Source organism: Vicugna pacos, chromosome 27, assembly GCF_048564905.1.
Source record: "Vicugna pacos chromosome 27, VicPac4, whole genome shotgun sequence".
Taxonomy (NCBI): domain Eukaryota; kingdom Metazoa; phylum Chordata; class Mammalia; order Artiodactyla; family Camelidae; genus Vicugna; species Vicugna pacos.
Window position 1 is genome coordinate 12,713,352 of NC_133013.1, and position 26,491 is coordinate 12,739,842.

Genomic DNA, 26,491 nt, shown 5'->3' on the forward strand with positions numbered 1-26,491 from the left:
AAAATAGCTACTGCTTCTGTAATGATTAATGTAAAGATAATGCTTTCCTTTGCATCATCAGGGTGACTCCTTAGGGAAGACATTGGTATCCCTCTCCTGGGGAATGACACACCTGAAGCTCAGAGTCAGCAGCCCTGTGTGGCATCAGGACCTATATCAGTATCAGAGAGACACAAGGCCCCTTCGTTCCACATCTCAAGTGTGGCTCATCCTTGCAGATACAAAGAGAGCCCAGTCTCTCCAGCAGAATAACATTGGCTTAAGTTAATTCAACTTTTAGATTTCCTTAGGTTCCTGTTCTGTTCACCGTTGCTATCTGACCAGCTACCCCAAAACTTACTGGCTTAAAGTAGCTATTTGATTATGCTCAGGGGTTCCGTGGGCCAGGAATCCAGTGAGGGCACCATGGAGATGACCAGTCTCTCACGGTCTGGGGCTTTGGCTGGGATGACTTGAAGGCTGGGGCAGAAGGGGTTGACTGAACGGCTCGGGCTGGAATCATCTGAAGGCTCGTTCATTTATACTATCTGGTGTCTGGACTAGAATGCCTCAAAGACTTGCCATTTATGACCCAGCCTTGGAACTCACATGACATTCTACGGTTTAAGGTGTATTCAAGGGAGGAGACAGAAACTCTCAGTAAGAGGAAATGTCCAGAAGTTCCATGGCCATGTTTTGAAGCCATCACAGCTCCTTCCCAAAATCTGCAGCAGCATCTTTGGATACACGGCCTTGACAAAAATGCTAAAGAGAAAGCCAAATGAATGATTAACTTTTGAATAATTAAAAACCAAAGACTGTATGGTGGTTAAAGATGTTTACATTTGCTTCTGACCCAAGTAGAATGATCTTTGAAGGAGTATAGAGAACTTTGGGGAAATTATAGAGCAGGTGAGTTCGTGCGTCTAGACATAACGGGGCTGAGTACGACTGAGGGGTTCTGCTTGCTCTAATCTGGTCATACTGGTTCATGTTACCCATTTTTAATGGGAGAGGCTTCAACAACCATCCTGAGAAGTTCCAAGTCTTATTATCTTCCTTGTATAGACAAAAACCATCTAGGGAGGTAAGTGGTGTGTGATAGGACCTGGAGACACCCCTGAATCCAGGCCATTCATCTGATTTCCCAAGGTTCTTTTTTTTTTTCAAAACTACTTCTTCCTGCAGCCCTAGAGTAAGATTTGAAAATTATAAGTTAAAGTTCAGCCATGTTACTTTTGAAATTCAGGGAAGACTGATCTAAAGGGGGGAAAAAATACTTATGTGAACTTTTAACTGAGATACAGGAAAAGGCCCAAATCATAGGAGAACACATTGATGCTTTTTAGCACAGTGAGCACAGAGGTGTAACCAGAGCTCACATCAAGAAACAGAACTTAACCAGCACACTTAACACCTTCCAGCCACCTCCTTCACCCAGCTGGTGGGTAACAGGCTATTCCTGTACTTATGAGATTCATCTAACTTCCTAATTTCCCCTCAAAACTCTTTAGCATCTTTACATTTCATGTTTATTTCATGTTGTTGCTTGTCAAAACAGTGTGATGACTGTATGTGTGACCGATGTAATTTAACAGTTCAATATTGTGTTTTTGCTTGTTTATTTGTTTTGCTTTTTAAAGTCAATGGTTAGGCAGAGAGTGTTCCATTGTCAGAATAAAATGGAAGGTCTGAGGTTCTTGTCTCAGATAAGCCCTTAATTGTCTGTATGACTTTGAGTAAGTCATTTCCCACTTCTGTCCTTAAGAGTCTTCAGAAAAATCGGTCCAGAAATATATAATCCCCAAGATCCTTTTTATTCTGAAACCCTCTGCTGTTAAGCCATTCACACTAATTCCATGTCATCACACTTCTGTGTCTTTCTTTAAAAAGAAAGCCAAATAAATATCCTGTCAGTCCTCTCTTCTCAAAGAGATGACGATTCAAGGGGGGAAAAAATCTCTCAGTAACGTCAGAATATTTGCAAATTGCAGCGTTTAAACTGTGATTGTTTGCCTGTTTATTGTCAAATGAACAGGTGTCAATTGACTGCTGGGTGACAGCAAAATGAAAATGCTATGAATCTGGGCAAATTTGGCAGTGTCAAGACAATGACCGAATGGGTCCCTCAAGGAGGAGCTCCTCCTTGAGCTCCTCCTGAGCTCAGCAGAGGAGACTGAGGAGCGGAAGCAATTACAGTCCCCGCGGCATCTCCTGGAGGCTGGGACACGATGGTCGGGCTTCTTTTGTGCCCTGAGCAATTGGAGTTTCAACGGGGAGGAGGTGAAAGACTGGATTTTAAAACAAAGGTTTCTTTTCCAAGTGCTGGTGCCTCTTCACTTGTTTGCTGGGTGCTCCTGCCAGGTAAGTGAGCTTGCAAAGCACTTTAATTAGACCTGAGGATGATGCTGGGCTGGACTGCGCTGAGCCGTGGGCTTCTGGGTGGGGACAGAAAGCACAGCCTCGGCCCATCAGAACACTGGGCAGACTTCAGGACTTTGCTAGGAAAATAAATTTGAAAGAGCACAAACTTCTCTTGCGTCTTTCTCCTACTTCCCAAATTTCTTAATAATTTCCCCTTTCTTTCGTATCTGAAGGGAAAAGAATAATCACTTCCAACCCCCCCAGGAAATTCAAAGCCCTTAGAAGACAGACAGCTCAAGTACCCTATCATTCCAGGGGCAGACAGTTAAAGCAATAGAAGGAAATATTCTGCTGACTATTTAGCTGGATGCAAAATATCAAGTTGCTGGTATCTCAGATTGTCATTTGGAATTTTCTATAAATCTTGGTGTTTCTCCTATTAGCGCTATAATTGGTCATTAATGAAGTTTTACTGCCACATCTATCTTCCTTATCAAAACATAGGCTCCACGAGAGAAGGCCCGGGTCTCTCTTATCCTCAACTCTGTCCCCAGCATCTGCAGTGACGGATGTTCTCCTCCCCCTGCTGGCACTCCAGACTTGACTAGTGATGTATACAGGATGGGACCCACACTACAGGGGTCAAAGGAAACGCACTACCATTTCCCAAGCAACACGCTGGTCCTGTGGTTAAATGAGCTGGAGTGTTTCAGAGGGACGATGCCTGAGCGTGTTTGGTCGAGGGGCTTTCTTGGATGAACCAAAATACGTGGTTGACCCCTCCTTGTAGGACTCCTCCTAAAAATATCTTGGGAAAACAAGCACTTGGTTCCACTCCCATGGTACCGATGTGCTTTGGTTGTCTTGTGTTTGCGTTGAACTATAAAAGCATCCAAGGGCTTGATGTGTGGATCAGTCGTCGCACTGGGTATGAATTACTGAGAGAGAGAGTGTAGAAAGGGAGCAGTGAGGTGAGTCGGGTTCAGGGCAGTAGTGATGACTCGGGGAAAGAGAAGGAAGGTGAAAATGGGAACGTTGTGGGCTTAGACTGATTTCCTGTCAACTGGGGGGAAAAGGAGCTAAGATGTGGGTGAGGGTCTGCTGGCTCCATGTCACAGGGCCATTCAGGTTCCTGATCTTTGGCCCCTGGTAGGTGACCCTGAATAGAAGAGGAAGGGATTCATTAGAGAACTACTGGTGAGTACTTTGAGCCTGTGGATCTGTTTATTCTTTCTTTCCTCCCTCCCTTCTTTCCTTCCATTTTTCCTTCCTTCCACTATCCTCTTTCCCTCCCTCCCTCTCCCCTTCCTTCCTTCCACTCCTTTTTTCTTTTCCCCTCTCCCTCATCATGCCCATATCATTTACATTTTTCCTTGTTTCCATGTAAAGCTGGACATGAAGTCCACGGAGGAAGGAGCCGTTCTATGTGTAGTTCTAACACCTACATCAGACCCTGACGTAGACGAGAACTCAGTAATGCAAGGTGGGTGGGCGAATCCCACAGAAAGCAAGGTGGCTGCTCAATTTACTATAGAGAAATTAGATCTCAGGGGACAAACCTTACCAGGCCACTGAGATTCCTCTAGGACTAGGTGGGATTTGAAATTTGTGTAGTTAACAATTGTAAAAACGACTTCTCATTGGTTATGGGAACAAATTTCATCCCATCTTATGTTAAAAGCAAAGAATCTCATAACTAATAGCTACTCCCCAGATACATAAACTTTCGTAAAAACCTACCAAGTATTAACAATAACTAATGTCTTGTTTTCTCTAGCCCTAGTCGTAACGGCATGGCTGCTTCTTAGGGACAGAGAGGAGCCATGTTTCCAGGGCCTTCTTCCTTCCGTGAAAAAGTCCCCAAAAGACAGGTTAGATTACTCAGGCAATCGTGCAAATGCTCTGTAGAAGTACAACACTGATCACCTTCTCTCAAAACATGAGTGGGAAGAGGCTCCTCCTGCCTCAAGCTTTCAATTGTTGACTCCTTGGCCAAGGTTTAGCATTTGAGCAAACGTTTACTTACCACTGATCTCCCAGTTCCTTCCAAAAGAAGAGAGTGATTTAACTAAGCAAACTGGATCTGCCTCCCCAGGGCTCTCATGCCTCTCCTGACTGAGGACACGCGCAAAAACTGAACTGAACTGTCCCTGGAAACCAGCCCAGTTGATTTGACCAACACTGGCTTGAAAAGCTTTTAGCAAAAGGGGCACAATTAAAGTCAACATCAAATTCTTGGTTTTTTTTTTCAAATTCTCATCTAACTTTTATACCTCATACTGCGTTTGCTGCCTTCAGGCAGAAGGGCTAAGAGAATTCAGACAGTCATCATTGGTCAATGCAGTTTGTATTTCTGGATAAAATAATTGTCTCTAGAAAACATTTGCAAAGCTTACGCTAATATTTTGCTAATGACACAGTGCAACTGTTTTGAGGCTTATAACACACCAAAGAACATCCCTGTCTCATTATATCTAGTTGTCTCAGAGTTTTAAAAATAACGTTCATAATTATATTTTTTGATTGTCTTCAATTTTTGGCCCTTATTGTATTTCTCAAGGAGATTTCAGTTCTCTGCCTGAAACCACGTCATGGAATCCATTTACCGTTTAAACCTCTACTATTGAACAGCAATTACCTATGCTCATTTCTCCCCAGCAGTCCTGAAAGGGAAATGGGGCAGAGGGTGTAAGACAAAATCAAATTCAGAAAAAAAGGGGGGGGAAAGGTGATACTAAAATCAGCTTGGTTATAGGTTTTCCACATAAGAAAATGAATTTGTTCCCATAACCAATGAGAAGTCATTTTTATCATTCTAACTACTCGAATTTCAAATCCCGCCTAGCCCTGGGGGCATCTCAGCATCCCAGGAAGCCAGGACATGGGTTATCACTGAAATGTTCTCTTTTTAAAGCTCAATATATATTCTGCCTCAAAGGAAAAAGAAAAATGTTTAAAGAAAATCCAAAGACTAAGGGAAAAAAGAGAGAAAGAGATCTAATAAATGTGTGGCTGCAGTTTCAAGGGAGCAAGGAATTGACAAGGTGACTGTCATGGGCAGCGGAAGATGAGAACTCTCAAGGTGTGTGCGGGCTACAGACAGAAACCAGCCTAAACTATGAACCTATTTTGGAATTCCATTCCAGAAAGAGTCCACTCTGACAAGAAATCCGCTTCTGCAGCAGATGAAGGACGCCTTCAACATCACAATTTTCCTAGCAAAGTGTCCTAACGCCTCTTCTGTTGTTGTGTGTTTAATTATCTCCATGTGGGCAAAGACCGTGTCCATCTTTCTCACAATTTCACCTGATCACTAAGCGCAGTGTCTAGAATACACTGATGCCATGAGAGTTCATGTCAGAGCTGACATTTATTTTGTACTTATGGGCCTGACACTTTTCTAAACATATTATATAAATTAACTCACTTAATCTCACAACCAGCCCTTGTTGAGTCACCAGTATTATCCCCATTTATGGAAGGGTAAACTGAGGCACAGAGAGATGAAGTGTTAACGTACAAGAACCTAATGAGTGACAGAGCCAGGATTCAAATGTAGACAGTCTGGCTCCAGAGAACATGCTCTTAGCACTGCTTCTTGACTTAAGAAATGAGTATAAATGAAGGGGTGGGGGTTTGGAGAAAACTTAGGTCAAATTTATTTCCCCATGCCACATGGCTGGTAAGGTATTCACTCGGAGTCTTCTGACTCCAAATTTTATGCATTTAGTAACGATTCCACACTGCCCCTTATATTTTTAATTGTTTTAAAAGCAAATGCATTTTTGCTCTCTGTGGACACAGTTTTAATAAGCCTATTTAAATATTCATAATTCAAATGCAGAATCCCCTGCTGTAGCCTTCTGTGATGCACAGAATTCAGCAAGTGGCCTCTGCTCTTGGCGGCGCAGACCTGACGCACTGACTGGCCCCACGTTCATCCCATTTCCTGTGTGATCAGACTCTTGGAACAGACTGTTGAGCCAGGAGGTTAGAATAGTCTGTCATTGCTTCCAAAATATTAATTGGATGGTAATATTTTCGCTCAATAGGCAGCTGGTTCATAACCTCACTGGGAAAGTGCACAATGGTGATAAAAAAAAAAAAGTCTCCATTCTAGGAGAAATGATCATGTTTCAGAATATCTCAGGAGTTAACTGAGCTGGTGATTTTTCTTCCTTAATTCTCAAATTCACATTCACTGAGCATTGTTAAACCCTGCTATAAGACGTTTAAATCCAAATCTGTGACTCTCAGGCATTTCTCAGACTTTCCCTGTATCCCCATTGACATCAAATGTTGAGTTCAAGCCCTACATTTTTATGCAAACCTTCCTTAATTACCTGAAGTTAGGAAGCAAATCTTACTAAATTTTAAATTTTCTCAGTGCCTAAACTGTCACATAGGTTTTTGAATAAACTTTGAAGGAACAGAAGGAAAGAAGGGAGGGAGGGAGGGAGGGAGGAAGCAGTTATCCGAAGCCCTCATTGTTCTCTCTTTTCTTTGAAGCAGATCAATAAATATTTGATTTGCAGCACAAAATTTCCACCATCATGTCCACCTTTGCCTGCATGAAACAGAAGGCATGGTTCTTTTTGTGAAACACTATGAAATTCAAAATATTTAAAGTCATGTGGTCTTCAAACATACATTTGTTATCCTCCCACATCACTGACTTCTCCTGCTTACTCTCTCTGGCTGGTTCTTCCCTCTCTTTGTAACTCCCTCCCCTGGTGTGAGTGTCCCTAGCATTTCCTCTTTCTCTTCTTTTGCCCAGATCCTTGGTTCTAACACCCTCTACACATTGATGATTTGCAAATTTTCATTTGCAACTCCAAGAGGTATGCAACTCATTTATCCAACTGACTGCAAAGACTTTGCCATGACTTCATCCCAGGAGAAAGATGGCCGAGTGAAAAACATGACAACAGGTATTCTGCCAGCCCACAGACGGTAGCTTGGGAGGAGTGTTGCATGCAGGGAAGGGAAATTCATATTCAAAGTATCTATGTCCAGTAAGAACAAAGCACTGTCCCACCCACTGATGGAAGTAGTTTGATGCAATCAACCTGCCAGCCAGTCACTTTGAGTAATTCATGCATCTGAATCAACAGGCAAATTAGGAGGTTACTGTACCAGCTAGAATAACTGATCCTGATTAACAAGTGTAAGTTGAGCTGCTACTATGCGATGGTTGTAGGCAGGGCAAGCCTGGAAGATGAGAGATCCTTTAAGTTTACCTCTTAGTACTGCCGTGTTCTATGATTAAAGTCCATGGAAAACTACAACAACCAAATCACTAGAATTGCTAATAGCCCAAACCCTTCAGAAATAAATGTCTGAGTTAGCCCACCAGGCAAAGAAATGCGACCAGCTGAAGTGCTTGCTGCTAGCAAAGGGAATATAGAATGGGCAGTTGAAGATGGTAGTTATCAATACAGTATGACCAGGTGACCAGTTGTAGACATGAAGACCTTAATAGTTATGAGTATTTTTCCTTACTTTTTATGAATATGTTTGCATTTATGTTTGCATATTTATTATTTTTGTTTGTTTGTTTTCTCCCCTCTCTGATCCTTTTATTATCCAACACTTTTACATTGCAATATTTAAGGGGTGGACTGTGATGGTCTTTTCAATGTGCCAATTTGACTAGGCAACAGCCCTCAATTACTCAATCATACAGTAGTCTTGTGATGCTGTGAAAGTATTTTGTAGATGTGATTAATGTCCGTAATCAGTTGACTTGAAGTAAGGAAGATTATCCTAGATTATCTCCCTTCTAAATGTCACAGATAATCCTGGTGGCATGATTCAATGCTGCAGTTTAAGTCTGAAGGCAGTCAGCTGGCAGAATTCCTTCCTGCTTGGGAGAGATCAGTCTTTTGTTCTATTTGGGCCTTCAACTGATTGGATGAGGCCCATTCTTATTATGAATGACAATCTGCTTTAATGGAAGTCTACTGATGTAAATGTTAATCTCATCCAAAAACACTCTCCCAGAAACATCCAGAATAACACTTGACCGCATGTCTGGACATTATGGCCCAGTCAAGTTGACATGCAAAATTAACCATGAGAGATAGAGTTTCCCAAATCCATTTCTTTCCCAGAAGCTCAGAATGGGGACCACAGTTTGGAAATAAGACCATTATGGATACAACTAGTTAAGATGAGGCCATAGTGGAGTAGGGTGAACCCTTAATCCTATATGACTGGTGTCTTCACAAGAAGAGAAAAGACAGATTTTTTGGGGGAGAACATCATGAGATGACAAAGGCAGAGAGATTGGAATGAGTTGGCTACAAGCCAAGGAAAACCAAGGATTTCTGGCAACACCAGAAGTTCAGTGAGGGGCAAGGAACAGGTTCTCCCTGAGAATCTTCATAGGGAGCATGGCCCTGCCAACCCTTGACTTCAGAGTTTTGACCCCTAGATGTCCCTGGGAGGAAATAAATTTCTCTCGTGGTACTTTGTTACGGCAGCCCTGGGAATCAACTACAATTGCTACATTACCATGTGGCTTAACGTGTGTAAAAGTAGAAGCAAAAATCTCTTTGGGAGTAAGAAATTAATAATTCATCAGGATTTCTCTCCTGAGGGTGGGGAAGCCAGGGCACAACCCCTGACTCAGATGTGCTCAGTGACCTGCAGCCTGGAGGGAGAGACAAGGCTGGGGTGTTCTACCAAAAACCCCGATAGAAAGGGGAGGACAGTGAGATTGACCAGAACCAGCGGGGATCATGTGCAAAATGAAAGATGCCAACTGAGGATGTGGGATGGAAGGGTCAGGCATATCTTAGTCATCTTCCTCTTTGTTGCAAGTATCTACCCTGGAAAGCTTTGCTGGGAGATATCACAGAGTCACTCAGAGGGGTCCAACTTTATCTTCTGCAAAATTAGGAGGATGGAAGAGAGTGGAAGAGGAAAGCCAGCAGGGTTGAGAGGGAGCACCAGCCCTGCTGTCACTCGGGAAGGGAAAAGAAAGTGTCAGATCGCGGCAGGTAAATAAGATGTTACAGTGAAGCTTGAAAAGCTGGGTTCCTTCTCCTTTGTAAAGGCTCTACCTGCCTCTCATGAAGGGGCTCAGTGACAGACACATTAAAACACCATTAAAGTGTGAAATGGAACACAGTGTGAAAATAGATTTAACCTTCACAGCGTATCGATCTCTCCCCCGCGCCGTGGCCAAGTTCTTGGACAACTGTTTTATAATAGGTTTTACTTATTTTCCTGTTGCTATTCTGACTTCCTCCGAGGAGGCTGTTATTTCTAAAAGCTCCTGACAGCGGAGGGAAGCAGCCTGCCTTCTCAGGGAGCGCCTGGCCTTGGCATGCTCCTGCCAACTGCTCTACACACAGAAATCAGCTTTGTGAAAGTGAGGGAGGATTCTGTGGTGGCCGCCGGGATGGATGACAGATGCCCAGGGATGGGGAGGACTTTGCCAGCTTCCCAGGGAGGGGCAAGGAGAGGGTGTTGGGTCTAGGCAATTAGAAATAATGGCAGGAGCTGGGTGCCCACACCCCCTGTGGCTTAATTTAGGCTCCCAAGGGCAAGAGGGTGTTGCTGCTTTGTAGGATGGCTCTTACGCTTTATTTTTTTCTTCAAAGAATACACACACACACACACATACACAGAGAGAGAGAGAGAGAGAGAGAGAGAGAGAGAGAGAGAGAGAGAGAGAATTCTTTTCCTAATAAAGGAGAAAAAAGATATAGTTCCCTGTAACAAAAATGATCAAGGAGCTGTAAGTCTCTCAAAGAAGTTTTTTGACAAGCATGAGCAGATGAACAAAGAGTAACCTAAAGCCAGTAAAATCACTTACTTGTCAAGGAAACATTCACATTTAATTTTGTGACGGCTTAGAGGACTAAGCAAATTGGAAGATACATTTGTATCACGGAGTTAACCATCATGAACTCTCGTATCTCTCCGTGTGGGACTTTGAGCACTATTCTCTCTTCAACCATCTTAGCTGTAAAAGGAGTGACCCCTTCCTAAATGGTAGCAGGAGCGGACAAAACGCTCATGAAAGCACCAGCTTGGGGCAAAGCGCCCAACACGCTTGCACCGGAGGCCGGGGAACGTCAAGGAAGCCAAAACCAAACGCTGCTCAGTGCCGCTCCCAGACCATCGCTCATCGAGGGTGGCGAAGCTGCCCACCTGGTGAGGGTGCTCAAATTTGAACTCTCACAACTGGTTCCCCAATTACATTCCTTAATATTCATCATATTAGGGACTTAAATACGTACAATAAAATTGAGCTTCACTTTTATATAAAAACTCTTCATAAAAAAGGATTAAAAAAACCCATTTTTAACAGAAAAACCAATCTATGGCAAAGTAGTAACAGGTAAATTCTCTTTGGGTTTAGAAACATGAAAAATTTACCAAATCCAGTTGACTACTGTTATTTAGAATTGTTGTGGAAATAGTAACAGATAAATTAAATCCAAATGTGGAATAATAACATTGATAACGAAAGGGATAAAGAAAAAGCTGTCTGTACATCATATGATTGCCTAAGTAGAAAATTCAGTATGACCTACTGAAGCCATTAAAACAAATAATTGATTTCAGTATACTTGCTGATCAAAAACTATATATAAAATATCACTAATTTCCTGTTTTATAATATACCTCGTCTGGAAATAGAATAAAAAAATAAAAAGAGCGCCCCCCCTCCAAAAAGATTGCACCCAGTTGGGACCATAAATATAAAATACAGTGAGAATAATACTTATAAGAAATGTATGGAACTTGTATGAATAAAACTATAAAATATTACTGTGTCATGTTCACATATTGAGAGATTAATATTATAAAGATCACCCCCATATAATTTATGAATGTAATAAAATTCCAGTAGGGTATTTCAGAGTAGGCAAAATAGCTTCCGAAAAATTTATGTAGAAGAATAAGCTGAGTAGGTAGCCCAGGACTTTTCAAAATGAAGAGTCAGAGGGGATGATGTCAGTCATTTGTTAAGTAAATACATGAGGACCTACTGTGTGCATCTTGCTTGGGAGACGAAGGGAGAGGATGGACATGGTTCCTGCTTCCAAGGAGCCTACAATGTGGTGGGAGAGAGAGAGAGATGTTAGATTTTTATCTGAATTTGCTAGGTTAGAAGGAGCCACCAGCAGCTAACCCCTCTCTTTAATGCTTTTATTTGAAACTTAGAAAAAACTCTGGTTCCGGTTGGTTCCTTTGTCTGTGTTGAATAGAGAGTAACACTCACCAGACAAAAGAAAGAACTTGGGAGGGTAATTTTCATGTCATCAAAATTTTAAAACCACAGATCATTAAAAACAAACAAACAAAACCCAGTAAACTGCTTGACTGTGGAGAATGTCAGATACGGAGCTGGGACGTTGCCAAGGATACACTCCCTCTTCCGGCAAGACCTCATTACACTGAAAGTCACTTCCCAAACCACTACCGGGGACCTGTGGGCTGGAGTGGCTTGCTTTAGACATTATATCACAATCCTTGGAGAGAAAAATTGCTTGCAGAAAGAGAAGAAGCAATTCCATCTTGCAGGACAAAGGTAAGCATTGGACAGCTCTACGATGGGGAGGGGAGAGGGACCGTTGACCCAAACTCTGCAAGAATAGGTCTCTCATGGTGAACAATGTGGTCTGTACTGAATACAATTTTGAGCATGTGAGAGGCACTCTAACTTTTATTTTTTCTCCCCACTAAATTGATAGGTTGGCAGGTTTGAGGCCTGTGTCCTTTAGAAATCCCATTGCACAGCTTGGAGGTTTAATTCAGCCAGAAAGGCAATAACCAGCACGAAGGTCACTCAGAGCCTCTCCTATGAAGGGAAAATGTTTTGTTTTATGAAAAACACAAAATGCAGAGAAAACTGAGCCGACCAAGGGGTGAGGTGAAGACTGCAGAGAGCAAATCATGAAATTTCGCACTCCCTTGGAACTTTCCAGAAAAATGTGAATCCTCTTTGACCACAGATCTGCCACCTTCTAGATTTAAAGACCTTCAAATGGTAAGTGGCACCTGCAACTCTGTATGGAGAGAGGAGGATTCAGGAAGCTTCTCTGGCCATATGGTCCTGTACCTCCTTCTGTGGAAGTGGGGAGACCTGGCCACACAGAGGGAGGCGAGGAGCTGGTAAAACTGCTCAGTCCTACAAGGAGAGGAGCCCTGGGACCATCTTCCCTCTGCTGGTTTGCCCTGGATTTGGGGTTCCATGGAGCACATCACTATTTCCTTAATACCAAGAAATTTAATATTAAATGTCAGCAGCAGGTAAGTTTGTGGAAACTGAATATCATTTTCAAATTTCCTGTTTGAAAGGCAGAACTACGTCGTACTTACTTTTGGCTTCATAACACCTAGCTACAAGACGTGGCACATAGCAGACTCTCATACGTGTTAACTGACTCACGGAACAAAGGAATGGAAAGGAATGAAATAAATCTAGGCAACGCCCACTTTCCATTTATCTTCCTTCTGTTTAGCTTAATACTCCTGCTATATGTCCGCCTGCAAAGCCTCTGAGTTGGCTGTTAAGAGACATTTGGAGATGAGGATGCCACAACTCAAGGAGAGATGAGTTGAACACACGCAATCTGATGAGATAACGTGGAGGTTCACAACTGCCTTCAGAAAGGAACAGAGTGTTACATGAGGTTGAATGCTGGAAATGTTATGCATGGTTGTGGGGATCCAAAAAAACTTAAAGAAGGGTGATACAGGAAAATCACTTTTTAAAAAATGACGTGTTGCTGCTGGGAGACAGAGAGCGAGAGGAGAAAAGGCTATTCCAGATCAAGGCAGGTGTATGTGTTTAGGATTGAAGAGCAGTGAGGTTTGAGTGGAATCAACCATATTTCTGGGAGAAAGTTATATATGGAGGACTGGAAAGCCAGGTGGGGTGGGGCCAGCTCCTTCCTAAGTGCTCCAGCGTGCTTCAGCCCCTGGGAAAGAAAGCTGGCCACGTGTAATTATTGCTTGTTGGCTGCTCAATTTCCCACACTGGACTGTAAGCCCCTTGATAGAATGGACTAGATCTGGTTCCTGTCTCTCCAGGTCCATTGAGTCGCTCCTAATAGGAAGGGTTCTTGCCCTAGGCTACTACTTAAGAGATGTCCACACAGAGAGCTTTGCTACGGTAACATCCTAACATCCATCCAGTGCCTCCATCAACACGCCTTCCCAGGCAGCAGGAAGGAGGCCAGCCCACTAAGACCCATTCCCTCTCATTTGCTTTGGAATCTCCCTGTTCACAGACAGTGAGGGGTTTTGCTTTGATCCTCTCCACCCCAAGTCTCGCGAGAGCAGGCTCTGCCCGTGTTCCGGAGGCCTCTGAATCCAACACTCTGTGTCTGGCTGGGTAAGCCTACTTCTGGGCTTCAGTATTGGGAAGCCCACTTGTCCTCACCATCCAATAGCAGGAATAAGGATCTATTTTTAGCTCCATCTGTTTGACTCCTGTATCTATCTCTTGGTGCCTTCTGAACTCAGGTAGAAAAGCAGGTGTTATAGCCCATTTAAATGCCATCAAACCGTAAGAGTTGGCACTCAGTAATTGTTTTCTTTCCTCTCCCTGGGGAGTGGTGGCAATTGGGTTTGTTTACTTATTTATTTATTTTTAATGGAGGCACTGGGGATTGAACCCAGGACCTCCTGCCGGCTAAACACACACTCTACCATTGAGCTATATGCTCCCCACTAAGGGTGTGTTGACTGAAAGAGCGAACGCGTGGTTTAGTTACTGAAGATGAGTGGATGCAAGAAGCATCAAAGTCACCACCCTGTGGCTCTGTTAGTCTGTCAAGGCCCAGAGGGGCACCTGATGATGGAATCTTGCCACGAGGTCATTTGGGTCACCAGTAACAGATCACTTTCTTTTTCTTGTTTTGGAATATTTGCTCATTTCCATCTTTTCTCCTTTTATATGAAATCTGTTTCTCAAGTCCTGGAAATACTCCCGTGACCTCTTAGTCTTTGAATACCATCGCCTCCCTTTCCCTACCAACACCACTTCCCACAGCTGCTACCTCACTAGTGTCTGGTGTCCATTTCTGAAGCCAGGAATTTTAATAACCCTTGAAGAAAAGACTAAAGGAGCTCTTTTTTTTTTTTCCAGCATCCCCACTTGCTCAGGGACACGACTCTTACTTTGAATATAACGTTTGCAGTCTACACACTGAGCCCTTGTGTTCTTGGTTCTTTCGTTACTTACCAGGAAGATGTCACACACAGTTGACTGAAGACCAAGAATTTTTTTCTGTAAAATTCACATTTGATTTAGATTTGTTTATCTTAGAATACATTGATACTCCCAAAAACAAGATACTGCATTTTATCAAGAACATGCCAACTAAAACAAGAAGTCGACCCACAGTTCAAAGCTTGTGTTTGAGTGTTGCAACAGCTTTCTGAAACTGGATGGGCACCTCTAGTTCCAAAGTTTCTTTAAAAATGATGCAACCCTGTGATCACTAGGACTAAACTAAGTTGTGTTTGGGGGATATGACTGAAAAAGTGGAAGAGGTTAAGAGATCAGTTTCTATCAGTTTCTACAGATGTCTGGACAGAAGTGTCTGAGCATCAGCGTAGAACTGAGAAAAAAAAAGAAAAAGAAGGTGGGGAGAGCCCACTGAAAATGGAAAAACAATTAAAAATATATTGAAAGTAGAAAGAAAAAGAGAAACCATCCCTAATTAATTCTGGTGCCCTGCGCAACCCCAGCCTCTCTGTAATCCTACTGGGAACATCTTTATTGATCCAGGGTTCTGCAGCAGGCTTCTGATGCTTATCTCAGCATAAAAACAGGCTGTTGTGATGAGCAGTGATTTAATTACATGACAATCACCGTTAACAATGCATGGCTAATACCAAAAAGAAAAAAAATATGCAGAGCAACACTGGCAGTGATAAATGCAAAGAGGTGGCATTGACTCTCAGTAAAGTTTCTGGCTAAAATTCCACTGATCTTTCTCACATAAGAAAGAAAGAGGGACTTGAAATGTCTAAGAACTGACTTCACTGGTTCCTTTTTATGTAACAATAAGGAAGTTTAAATTTTAAACTATTAATTTGCATTATGTTAGTAAAACCTGTTTCTAAATTCCAAGTTATAGACTTAGAATTAAACTCTTCTACAAAATTATGAGGCTTTAAAAGGCAGAGAAGTTCTCTGGTCTTAGATCCTCAAGATTCACTCAGTGAATACTGACTTAAGTCCCTAGTCAGTATTCAAAAATTATGGAAGGAACTAGTGGAAACCGAATACATTTTCACAGTCAAATACCCATTCAGAATAAAATTTCAAGTGTCTTCAGATGTGTTACCATACCCAAGCTCTTTACTCCTGTCAAAGCATGTATTTGAGTCTCGATATATTGAAAACAATAAAACAGACATTCCCTTTTTCATCACTAGACTAAGTTGGACTAATCAAAGCTAATTAGTGGTTTAGAAAGATTATGTCACAATGTTAATTGACACAGGTTGTTTTAAAACATTTGAGCAGAAAAGTACAAAAATCAAGGCCCAAACTTGCGTTTAATCTGGTTTCATAAAATCTCGTTTACTGAACGTGGTAGAATGGCTCGTCTGTCATGAAAGGCTAATAAAATGAGAGCGTAGCACAAATGAGAATAAATCCACAAGAGGTAAGAAAGAAGAGTCATCTCAGACAAGAGCTACGGAGACGTGTGCGGATGAACGGAACACGGTGATGTCAGGGGGGAGGCGAAGACACCAGTGGAGTGGAGAAGGGAGCTACTTTGTCTTTGGCTGCCTGCAAACAGCTCAGCTTGGAGTTGGCGGGGTCTAAAGGGGCATGGGTGGGAAGAGGAAGGTTCACAGGCAGTCCACACAGAGGCACACGGCAGCATGATCTCGGTGCGTAAAACTGGAGAGCTCCTCTTTGGAGCATATGTGAACTTTCTGAATGAGAGTGAAGGTAGAATGCGTAACACTCAAGGGCACAGGCTCTCAGACTGGCTGGATACCAAGTTCAGCTGTTTCTTACTAGCTGTGTGACCTTGAACAATTTCCTTGACCCTCTGAGCCTTGGTTTCCAGATCTGTACAATGGACGTTAATAATAGTGCTACCTCCCCTGGTTCTTTTGAAGATTAAATAACTCTTACATTTTGAATATTTAGAACAGTGCCTGTTAAGTGGTAGCTATCAGTGATATTAACATTTACTGTGCAGTGTTGGCAAGCCCCGAACAAAGTCTTCCTGATCTGGGGACTTAGGGGAGACCCACAACTTGGAGCTGATCCTCTGCCTACTTGAACTAAAGCGCACACGGCCGGCGGCACACTCTCCCCAGATTCACAGAGCTCTCCTTCCAAAGACAGGCTTGTCAGCAAAGGGAACCACTCACACGTTAGCAGAGGGAACCGGCAGCTCTTGCCCAGAAGACTCAATCCAACTCTTCATCCCAAAAATAAGAAGAATCAACAATGAAGCCATCGACCTATGAGGAAAGAGATGAGAAAAAGGGACTGACATGGAAGAAACAGACGATTCAAGAAGACAGGTAAAAGCTTGAATTTAAAAAAAAGAACAAGGGAGAAAATGTTCTATTACCTTCAGATTTGACAAGATGATTTAAAAACCAGATGGCTATGGGAAAAAGCGACTTAGAAATTAAAATTATGATTGGTCAAATTAAACCATTCATCAAAAGATTGAAAGAGAAAAAAAACAAAGCAGTTTCTTAGAGTGTAAAGCAAAAGAAAAATATGAGAGAAAAGAGACAGAAGATTATTCAAAGACATCACACTTCTGCCTCCAGTGGTCTCAGTGAGAAGAGAAAAGAAAATGGAAGAAAGGTAAACTACAGCATAAGTAAGAGGCCACAATTTCCCAGGCTTGAGCTGGATCAGAAGATTTTGCTTGAACGGGTTCACTTCAGCTTGAGTGCCAAGAGGAATGAACTGAAAAATGCCATGGATCTAGGTAAATCTTGTGACATCTCTAAGTAAAGATAAAGTAAAATTTCTTAAAAAAAAAAAAAAAAGCTAATGAGAAAGGGAAAAAGGTTGCCACCAAAGCTTGAATTAGATTGGCAGACAACCTCTTGTCAGCCACAGGACTCAATGCCTTCAGAATTCCAAGAGAAAATGATAGTGAAACCAGCACTGACCTATAACCTTTGAACCATGGACAAGTGTGAACACAAAATAAATACATTTGCAGACAGTGAAGGGCTCAAATACTTTCCTTTCTATATTTTCTTTCTTAGAAAGGCATTTCTGGAGGTACTCCAGCCTAATCAGAGGGAAAATCAAGAAAGAGGAGGAGGAACCTGTAGACGTGACCCCAGAGAGTAAGGAAAGGGGATGTGATGGGAGGGGATGAGGCAGATGGGGGTGGGTGGGACAGTGGTGTTCTGACCTCAGATACTGAGGAGGTAAAGCACTGACTGAAGTTAACAGAACAAAAAACACAGGCAATGTGTAAAGAAAAATAAAATTCATATATAGCCTGGAATTACTTTACAATGTAGAAATCTATATATTAAACATAGATTTAGGATAAATTGGCAAGAAAAAAGTATGATTTTCAATAATGATAAAAATACTTGCACTTTTCCAAATTGCTTAAACATCTGGCATCGCTCCCTTCCTCCCCTTTCTTTTTATCTGCATGAAATTGCTAGATTTTACCACACAAAAATCCCCCTTTGACAAATCAGAAAATGAAGACACAGTGAGATTAAGTGACTTCCGTTTACATAGCTAAGAAGTTACCTTTTCTCTTGGTCCAGCATTAAAAAAATAAAAAAGACTTTACAAAACCAATCCAGGCTAAATTTATGTCCTAAAGGATCATAGGTGGCAGGAGTAGATGCCAACAGTGGAACTTTCATTCATCAGATATTGAAATGCAAAACTGCCATCCACCGCAGGGACTCACCTTTGTGGCAGATGATGACTAACATAGTCCTTGGTGTCGACATGACAAACCAATTAACACGTGATGAATTCCTCAGGCGAACACTTCTCATCAGCCTGACCTGTTGTCTATTTGCTGAAAAGCATACGTGCGTTCCCAAATGTGCACCCCTAGTATCTCTTCGGCAGACTGATCTCTCTGCAGCTCGTTGATATTAATAGAAACCAGTCTCGGAAAGAAAAGAAATTCTGCGAGTTGCTGTTGTTTTTAGATCTGAGCGAAGATTCAAATCTGCCCCTGCAACTCACAGCTTAATTGGTATTTCTATTATTATACAATTTCTAGCTTTATGGTTTCCAGCTCTGACAAATCCTTTCCTAGTGTGAGTTCGAAGTAATGCAACTTTTAACAATTAAAGTTTAAAGATAATATTAAGATGATCAATTACTTCTATCATGGCCCAAATCCAGAGAAAAAATTCCCCCAAACCAATCAATTTAAAGGACTTGGAAATTTTAGGGTGAAGCCTCTATTTCTGACAGCTTGATTCCAAAGAATTCTGTAATTACGACTGCCAACTTGTGATTTTTCTGAAATGATAGGAGACCAGTGTAAGATGGGAAACAGACACTGAGAACTGGGGAACTGGGGACCCAGATCATATCCAATGATCAGTTTCGGTGTCCACTTCGGCTGAACATTGCGGCAGTAAGGCTACAGAACAAAATGGACTCCTCCCATGCCAAGATCTTAAAATAATGCAAACATTTTATGTGCTGTGCCAGTGTCTAAGGTTCTATTCCTAAGTATTTCATCTTGTTCCTTTAGTGAAGAGACTGAATTACAGTGTATTGCAATTTTGCATTCAATGTTTTTTTTTCAATATCACATTTTGCTTTCTAAAATGGCAGTCTCTTTTTATTTAATGTATTTATTGGGAGGGAAGTGATTAGACTTTCATTCATTCATTTATTTATTTGTTTGTTTGTTTAATGGAGGTACTGGGGATTGAACCCAGGACCTCATGCATGCTAAGCATGTGCTCTACCACTGAGCGAAACCCTCCCACCTTGCATTCAATGTTTCAACCGTTAGTATTAGTGATGACATTAAGAATTAGAGTTTTGGAGTTCAGCTCTTACTCAGCTATTTGAGATGAGCCTCCTCCTATCCAGGCTCTACAGCGTAAATGCATTTTCTCCTCTGTTAAGTTGTTACATTTAGGGTAGGTTTATGGTCCTTCCATCCTTTACCTCTGGAGCTGAGCATTAGTTGGTCATGAGGCTCCTTAATGGAGCTTTAATGGTGGGAAATACCTCTGAGATAAATAGAGATAAATAAATCCCATGACTCTCTACACAGCTCAGTAACTACTAACAGTAATGGTTTGTGGTAACCTTTATAAAAGGGCAGACTCAGGTCTAGAACATGGATTTTCTGATTCCTACTTTGATGTTCCTTACATCAGCTCATGCTGCATTTCAACCCTTACTAAGTATGATTTCCCATTACAAATAGGATGTATTTTTTCACATTCTGTTGCTTTTCAGTGATGCTCTGAATAAGTCAGGAACATGTTTTTGTGTGTATGTAGGCATGCACATGTAAATGTGTGGATATAGCCCATACAAGTATAAGACATTCTGCTTTGAAAATAAATACGATTGACAGAATCTCCAAGAAAAAAAAAAAAAAAAGATACACATGCACTTCTGCCCAAACCGGTTGGTTAGAAAACTTCAGTGGGTGCGATAGGCAGATTAATGGTTCACCATAGATGTCCACAGCCTAATCACCAGAACCGGCAAATATGTTAGGGGACGTAAGATTGCAGATGTCATGAAGTCCCATCAACTGATCTGAAATATGGAGATTGTTCTCGATTATCCAGGTGGAGCCAAAACAATCACAAGAGTCAGTCCTTCAAAGTGGAAGAAAGACTTGGAAAAGACAACAAGAAAGATGGCAGAGTGAGAGAAAGTCCGCGCGGTCTCACCAGCTTTGAAGATGGAGGAAGGCGGCCAGGAGCCAGGGTACAGGAGTGTCTGTCCCCTAGAAGCTGGGAAAGGCAAGCAAGCAATCTTCCCCTGGAGCCTCCAGAAGGAACGCAGCCCTGCTGACCCCTTGATTTCAGCCCAAGGGAGATCATGTCAAACTTCTGACCTCCAGACCTGTAAAATAAACTTGTATTGTTTTAAGCCACTAAATTTATGGTAATTTGTTACAGCGGTCATAGAAACCAATACAATAGGATTCTCTTTAAAGCAGCTTATTGTTTTTTTAACTTGAAGTGGAGACACTGCATTAAAATGAAACCTCACTGACTCTTTCTGCTAATCAATCAGACTTTCTTATTTTTAAGTCATTCCAGGAGACTTTCTACCTCCAGACATTCTCACTGTACTTTATTATACTTTCAACCAGTGGTAAAGGAAGGGAGAAAAATGGTCTAGTGGGCAGAGAGTAGCCAATTTCCATCAAATGTTTATCTCTCTAAATAGTTGTTGTTTTTCTAATTCAGCTAATGTGATGTGAAATTTCAGTGATGTGTGTTTTCTGTTACACAGGAGATTTGAATATCTACAGCTTTAGAATGCACAATATGAAAGCCTTTGTTTATCATTTCTCCTGTACTTTCATCATCTTTCCTCATATTGTAACAACTGGCTATTATAAAGATGATGAAAATGATTCTCTGTTTTCTAAGATTCTTATTTTCTTTCGTTATAACAAGTACTCAAACTTCTTGCTTTTACATAATTTCATGCACAGTGATTAAGTTACAAATTCCTTCGATTTTTTAAAAAACTATGAAAACTGAGTGAAGTATTTGGAACAACCCTCCAATAATTGGAATCTAATTTATTTATAAGTTATGTACATATGTAAGATGTTCAGGTATTATGTACATTATAAAACATGCCAGAAGGGGAATTTTTTATGAGAAAAATAACTATAAATAGACCCTAGAATAGTAGAAGTAGAACAATGTTAACTTTGTTGGACGTCGTAGATAAACGCTCAAGTCTTGTTCCACTTACTACTGTTACCTGGCTTTGACCAAGATTCTCTAAAGGCTTGGCTCCCTCTCTGTAAGATGCAAATAATAATAGTGAGAGAAATTCAGGGAGTGTGATGAAGGAGGTTAGCTCTTACTCAGCTATCTGAGACGAGCCTCAGAGATAGATATATAGATATATAGATACACACACACACACACATATGCATATATATGTAGATATGTGTATCTATATTTGGAAAATTTGTTTTATTTATTATTTTTATATCTATAGATAGGTATAAGGAATCCTTTCAAATCATTTCATAAAGACAAGCAGAGAAACTATAACACATAATCAAACTCATATAAAACCTAAATCACCCAAACTAGATGACGTGTCATCCTCATGAACCCCAAAATATAAATGGGTGAGTACAAACTGCTCATAGTTTCAAAACCTACATGTATCAACAGAGGAAGCATGGATCTGGCATCAAACAAACCCCCAGTTTCCAACAGGTACTCAGAGACATAGGGCAGGCAACGTGAGGACAGCAGCTGAAGGTAGCAAGGACATTTTGCACCCTCCCGTTTTTAGGTGGGAGCATGATGAGGGCTGAGGGAGTTGGAGCTGTCGGGGTATTATGCATATTATGAACTCTCAAACCTCAAAACCAATAGAAAATCTTCCTCTTAGAACAAAATCTGCTGGTGAGTTAAAAACGTCTATGAATAAAAAACAAAATTGAGTCAGGGACAACAGGGCAAAAGAAGAAGTTTTGATACCAGTGATAGAAAGAAGAGGAGGAACTCGAATTGCAAAACCATGTGCTTTAATCACTTTACAAGGACAACAGCTATGAAGCTATCCCGACCCACAACCCCCAACTTAAAACTTCAGGGAAAATAACTCTAAGTAAAAATGAACTGTAAGATGTTAATCCATATCAACTTGTACAAAAACAGGAAAGATGAACGTCATTTCCTCCAGTTCGTTAAACAATTCTAGATTGACTTTAGACTCAAATGCGAGGGTAATTCAATAAAGCTGTCAGAGGCAAACACAGGAGAACGTCTTCATGTCTTTGAAGTAGACAAAAATTTCTTAAGCAAGATTCAAAAAGCACAGATAATTTAAACAGTAATAAATTATATTACGTTAAAATTTAGAACTTCTTTTCATTAAAAGACACCATTGACAAGTCATAAACACTGAAAAGGCAAGTCATAAAATGGTGGGGAAAATGCTCACAATACATATTTCTAACAAGTGACTCATACTCAGATTAGATGTAAAGAAATTCTACGGAACAATCAAAGAGAATCAGGTTAATGCATTTTGGGGGAAAAAATGGCAAAAGGGTTGAATAGATAACGGAACCAAAAAGAATATCTAAATGGCCAGAAAATACATGAAAATGTGCCCAACTTCTTTAGCTGTCAGGGAAATGCAAATTAAAACCACGAAAATGCACTGCGGCACACACATTCAATGATGAAAATGAAATGTGTGAAGATACCAAGTGTTGGAGAAAATGCAGAGCCCCCAGAAATCTCCTGAAATGCAAATGGGTACAGCCACTTTGGGACACTGTTTGGATGTACCTTCTAGAACTTGATTTGCATATCCTATGACTCAGCAGTTTTACTAGGCTACACCCAGCAGAACTTAACATATGGATTTGAAATTACATTTTGAAATATACTTGGGATAACTGACCTAGAAAAATCAACATATAGACGTTTTTCAAGTCAACTACTGGCCTTCCAAGGAAAACAGCAAGTCACTTACAACAGAAAATCAGGCTGGCATCAGATTTTTTTTGACAGCAACCTCCATGCCAATGGAAAACAGATATATAAGTGTAATAGTAAAAATCAATAAAATATTTTTAAAAAAAAAAGACAAAAAAAAAAACCCCAAAACCCCCAAACCAAAAAACAAGGGTGAGTTCTCTTATGACTTGTGAATGAGGAAAACTTCTTTCAAAGTCTGGGAGCAATATGGAAAAATATAGATAAAATGATTTTATACTAAAAATACAAACACTGAAACTATTTTTTTTTGCAAAAGTTACCATAATTAGAGTTTAAAAAAACGACAAACTTGGAAACATATTTGCAACTTATATCACAGATGAAGGGTTAATATTTCAATATAATTAGTTCCTAAAAATATTTTAAAAAATCAAAATCTCTGTATGAAAATGGGCTAGAGAAATGATCAAACAATTCACAGAAAAAGAAATGCAAATAGATGTTCAACATATGAAAAGCATTTCTCAAGATAAGAGGAATGCAAATTAAAACTACACTAAAATATCATTTCTCACTTATCAGATTGGAAAAATTCAAGAGTGTGTCAGTCTACTGGGCTGGCAAGCCTGGGGCAAACAAGCATTCTCAAATATTACTGGGGAGAAGGTAAAATTGAAAAAGCTCTATAAAAGAGAATTTAGCAAAAGCTAGCAGACTCACATATATATTCACCTTTTGACCAATCCAACATCTAGAAATCTATCTGAAGGAAACATTGGTAAAATTATAAAAATGATGTGCAGAACAATTCATTGCAGGGTCATTTGTAAAAGCAACAGATGGAAAGAATCAAATAACTATTAATTGCTACATCCACAGGTGTAAAACAGAACGAGGGTCCTCTTTCTACACTGCTGTGGAGTCCTCTCCTGACCATGGTGTTCAATACAAGAAGCAAGTTGGATAAAAGTATTTGAGTAGAATACTAATTCTCTAGGAAGAAAAAGGAGAAATGTGTATGTATATGTCTGTGTGTGTTTATGTTAAAAAACTTTTTAATACAAAAAACAAGATGGAAGGAGAAAACAGAATTTTCTTTGAAAGTTACTTTGAGGGGAAGGTCCTAATACTTTGCTTTGTAGATTTGACTTTGGAAAAGAGTAACCATTTTACCAAAAACTTGAATTGCAATATTGGTCCTCCTGGGTCACCAGCTTGCTCACTGGCTCATCCTGAAGGTTTGAGACTTACCAGCTTCCATAATTGTGTGGGCCAATTCCTTTTGGTATCTTTTTACACACACATGCCTACACACATACATCCTATTGGTTCTTTTTCTCTGGAGAGTCCTGACCAAGGCACTCAGACTGTGGTCTTGAAATACCATTTCCCACTAAAAGGAACCAGCACTTTTGGGAGAAATGACTGATTCCAGGTCCTCAGTAAGGTAGGAACACAATGAAATTGGAACAACTCATCATGTCGGATACCAGGGAGACGGTCACTAAGTACCAAGATCGTGCGTGTCAGAAGGAATCAGAAGCCGATTTGATGGGACCTCATTAACCAAACAACCAAAATATGGGACACTTTGTACATAAGGATAATAATGACATAATAATTTGAAACACTTAAAAATGTTTAAATCCACTTGTTCAAAAAGAGAGAAAAAAATTAACTGATCAACATCAGATGCTAGTGAATAAATCATTATTTTAAAAACCAGTCAATAAAGGGAAAAAACCTCGAATTTCCTATAAAAATGTTACAATTGGATAACCAAATAGTAGAGTGTGATATTCTATTTTTTGAAGTATAAATTAATGAATACAGGAGAAACACTCGATGCCAAATATTCCTAGATTGCAGTCCCCATAAAGTAATGGATCCAGACTCCATTCACTGCTAACTCGGCGTGCCTCTTGATGGCAGAGGATTCCAGCACTATGAAACAGCACCCCAAACGATCGAATCTTATTTTATGTCTGTTTCAGCCTACCAATAGTGATGCTATCAGCTAGGAGTGCCTGGGGGCACTCATCTTGGCCCACGGTGAGTTCCCACAGACATTTCCAATGCAGTGGGTGAACCAGCCCTTGTGATTCTTTTTAGGATTGCAAGACACATGCAGACATCTCAGCAACAATTATCAGGGACTTTGGAAAAATAAGCTTTATTACGCAGAGGTCCTGGACGGCACACAGCCTGAGTTGGATGAGAAGGGGTTGAAATGGAAAGGCACAGGGGAGGCTGGTAATGTCAAGTTTCTTGACCCTAGGTGCTGGTTCCATGATGATATTCAGTTAGGAAAGATTCATCAAGCTGTACACTTGATACATGCACTTTTCTGCATATATACATCCCAATTTAATGAAAACGAACAGTATGTGCCTGACACTGGGCTGAGAACTTATATTCTTTATTCGATCCCGGTAATTTGGGTGCTATTATTTCTAATCTAGAAAGGAAGAAATTGGAGCTCCAGGAAGGTAAGTGCGTTGCCCAGAGACAAATAGTAAATTACCACCGGAGAACCAAACCTCAGCCTTGAACCTCTCTCTTTCTAGCTCCCGGTCGCTGAGGTCACCCAACTCCAAGCCAACGACAATTAAATGTAAATGAAAGGCAGTTGGAGGAAGATGAGGTTTTCATTTCCATATAGTCCAAATCTGGGGTCAACCTGACCTCTGAGTTTTCTCCTCTTTTAAATTGCCTCTTTTAGGACATGTAAAATTTTGCTGCCTCTGAGTTAGAGAACGGATAGCTGTAAAAGAGACAGAGTGAAACAGATTAAATAAGGTATTACTTGTATAGCTTATCAGGACATTGGCAGAGAAGTTCAAACTGATGAAGTTTAAACTTAACGGAGGGGAAGGGTATCAAAATGATGAAGTTTAAAACTTAACGGAGGGGCAGGTATAGCTCAAGTGGTAGAGTGCGTGCTTAGCTAAGTACATGAGGTCCTGGGCTCAATCCTCAGTACATTCACTGCAAAAAAAATAACTTAATGGGAAGTTTTAGAATCACATGTGTCTTGCATTCATGCTTGCTCCCACAAGACTATGAAGGATGGAGATCTGGCCTGAAAACTCAGGGTTAGGAGAAAAGGGGGCATTAATTATTAAAATGAATGAGACTCTTTTCCTTTGGAAATCTTTCACAGGAACAATCAATATGAATAATTGTTAGAAATTGTCAGCTTGACCGTGTAACCACTGACACAAAATGAGGGAAAGAGCTGTCAGGAAATCTTATCATTCAAAAGTCAATAGTTCTAAAATGGCTCAGACCTCCGAGTATTCACCCTCCCAATCTCCTTACCATGACTCTTTCCAAGTTGTTCATGTAAAATCAAGAATTGGATCATAGATCAAACCATGAAGCTTAGACAGACCCTGTTAATTATGCAAAATATCCTTGTAATTGACTAAAACTATGATCTCAAAGTGCCTGGAATATAAATGACCATCGATAAATGCTAGCTCCTGGGATAACTGCAATT

The 26,491-nt window shown here is 40.7% G+C and overlaps 1 long non-coding RNA gene across 4 annotated transcripts; it reads left to right on the top strand.

Moving 5' to 3' along the window:
* The first annotated feature begins 440 nt into the window (after positions 1 to 440).
* Positions 441 to 24,003, top strand: LOC140689826 (uncharacterized). 4 transcript variants are annotated; one of them, XR_012064955.1, is made up of 6 exons: positions 441 to 891; positions 2,018 to 2,343; positions 7,121 to 7,274; positions 9,247 to 9,347; positions 12,057 to 12,352; positions 23,869 to 24,003. It is a non-coding gene; the product is annotated as an uncharacterized lncRNA (long non-coding RNA). The 4 variants fall into 4 exon arrangements; XR_012064957.1 differs by lacking the exon at positions 23,869 to 24,003 and adding an exon at positions 14,459 to 14,539; XR_012064958.1 differs by lacking the exon at positions 9,247 to 9,347 and having other exon boundaries at positions 443 to 891.
* Positions 24,004 to 26,491: the final 2,488 nt, after the last annotated feature.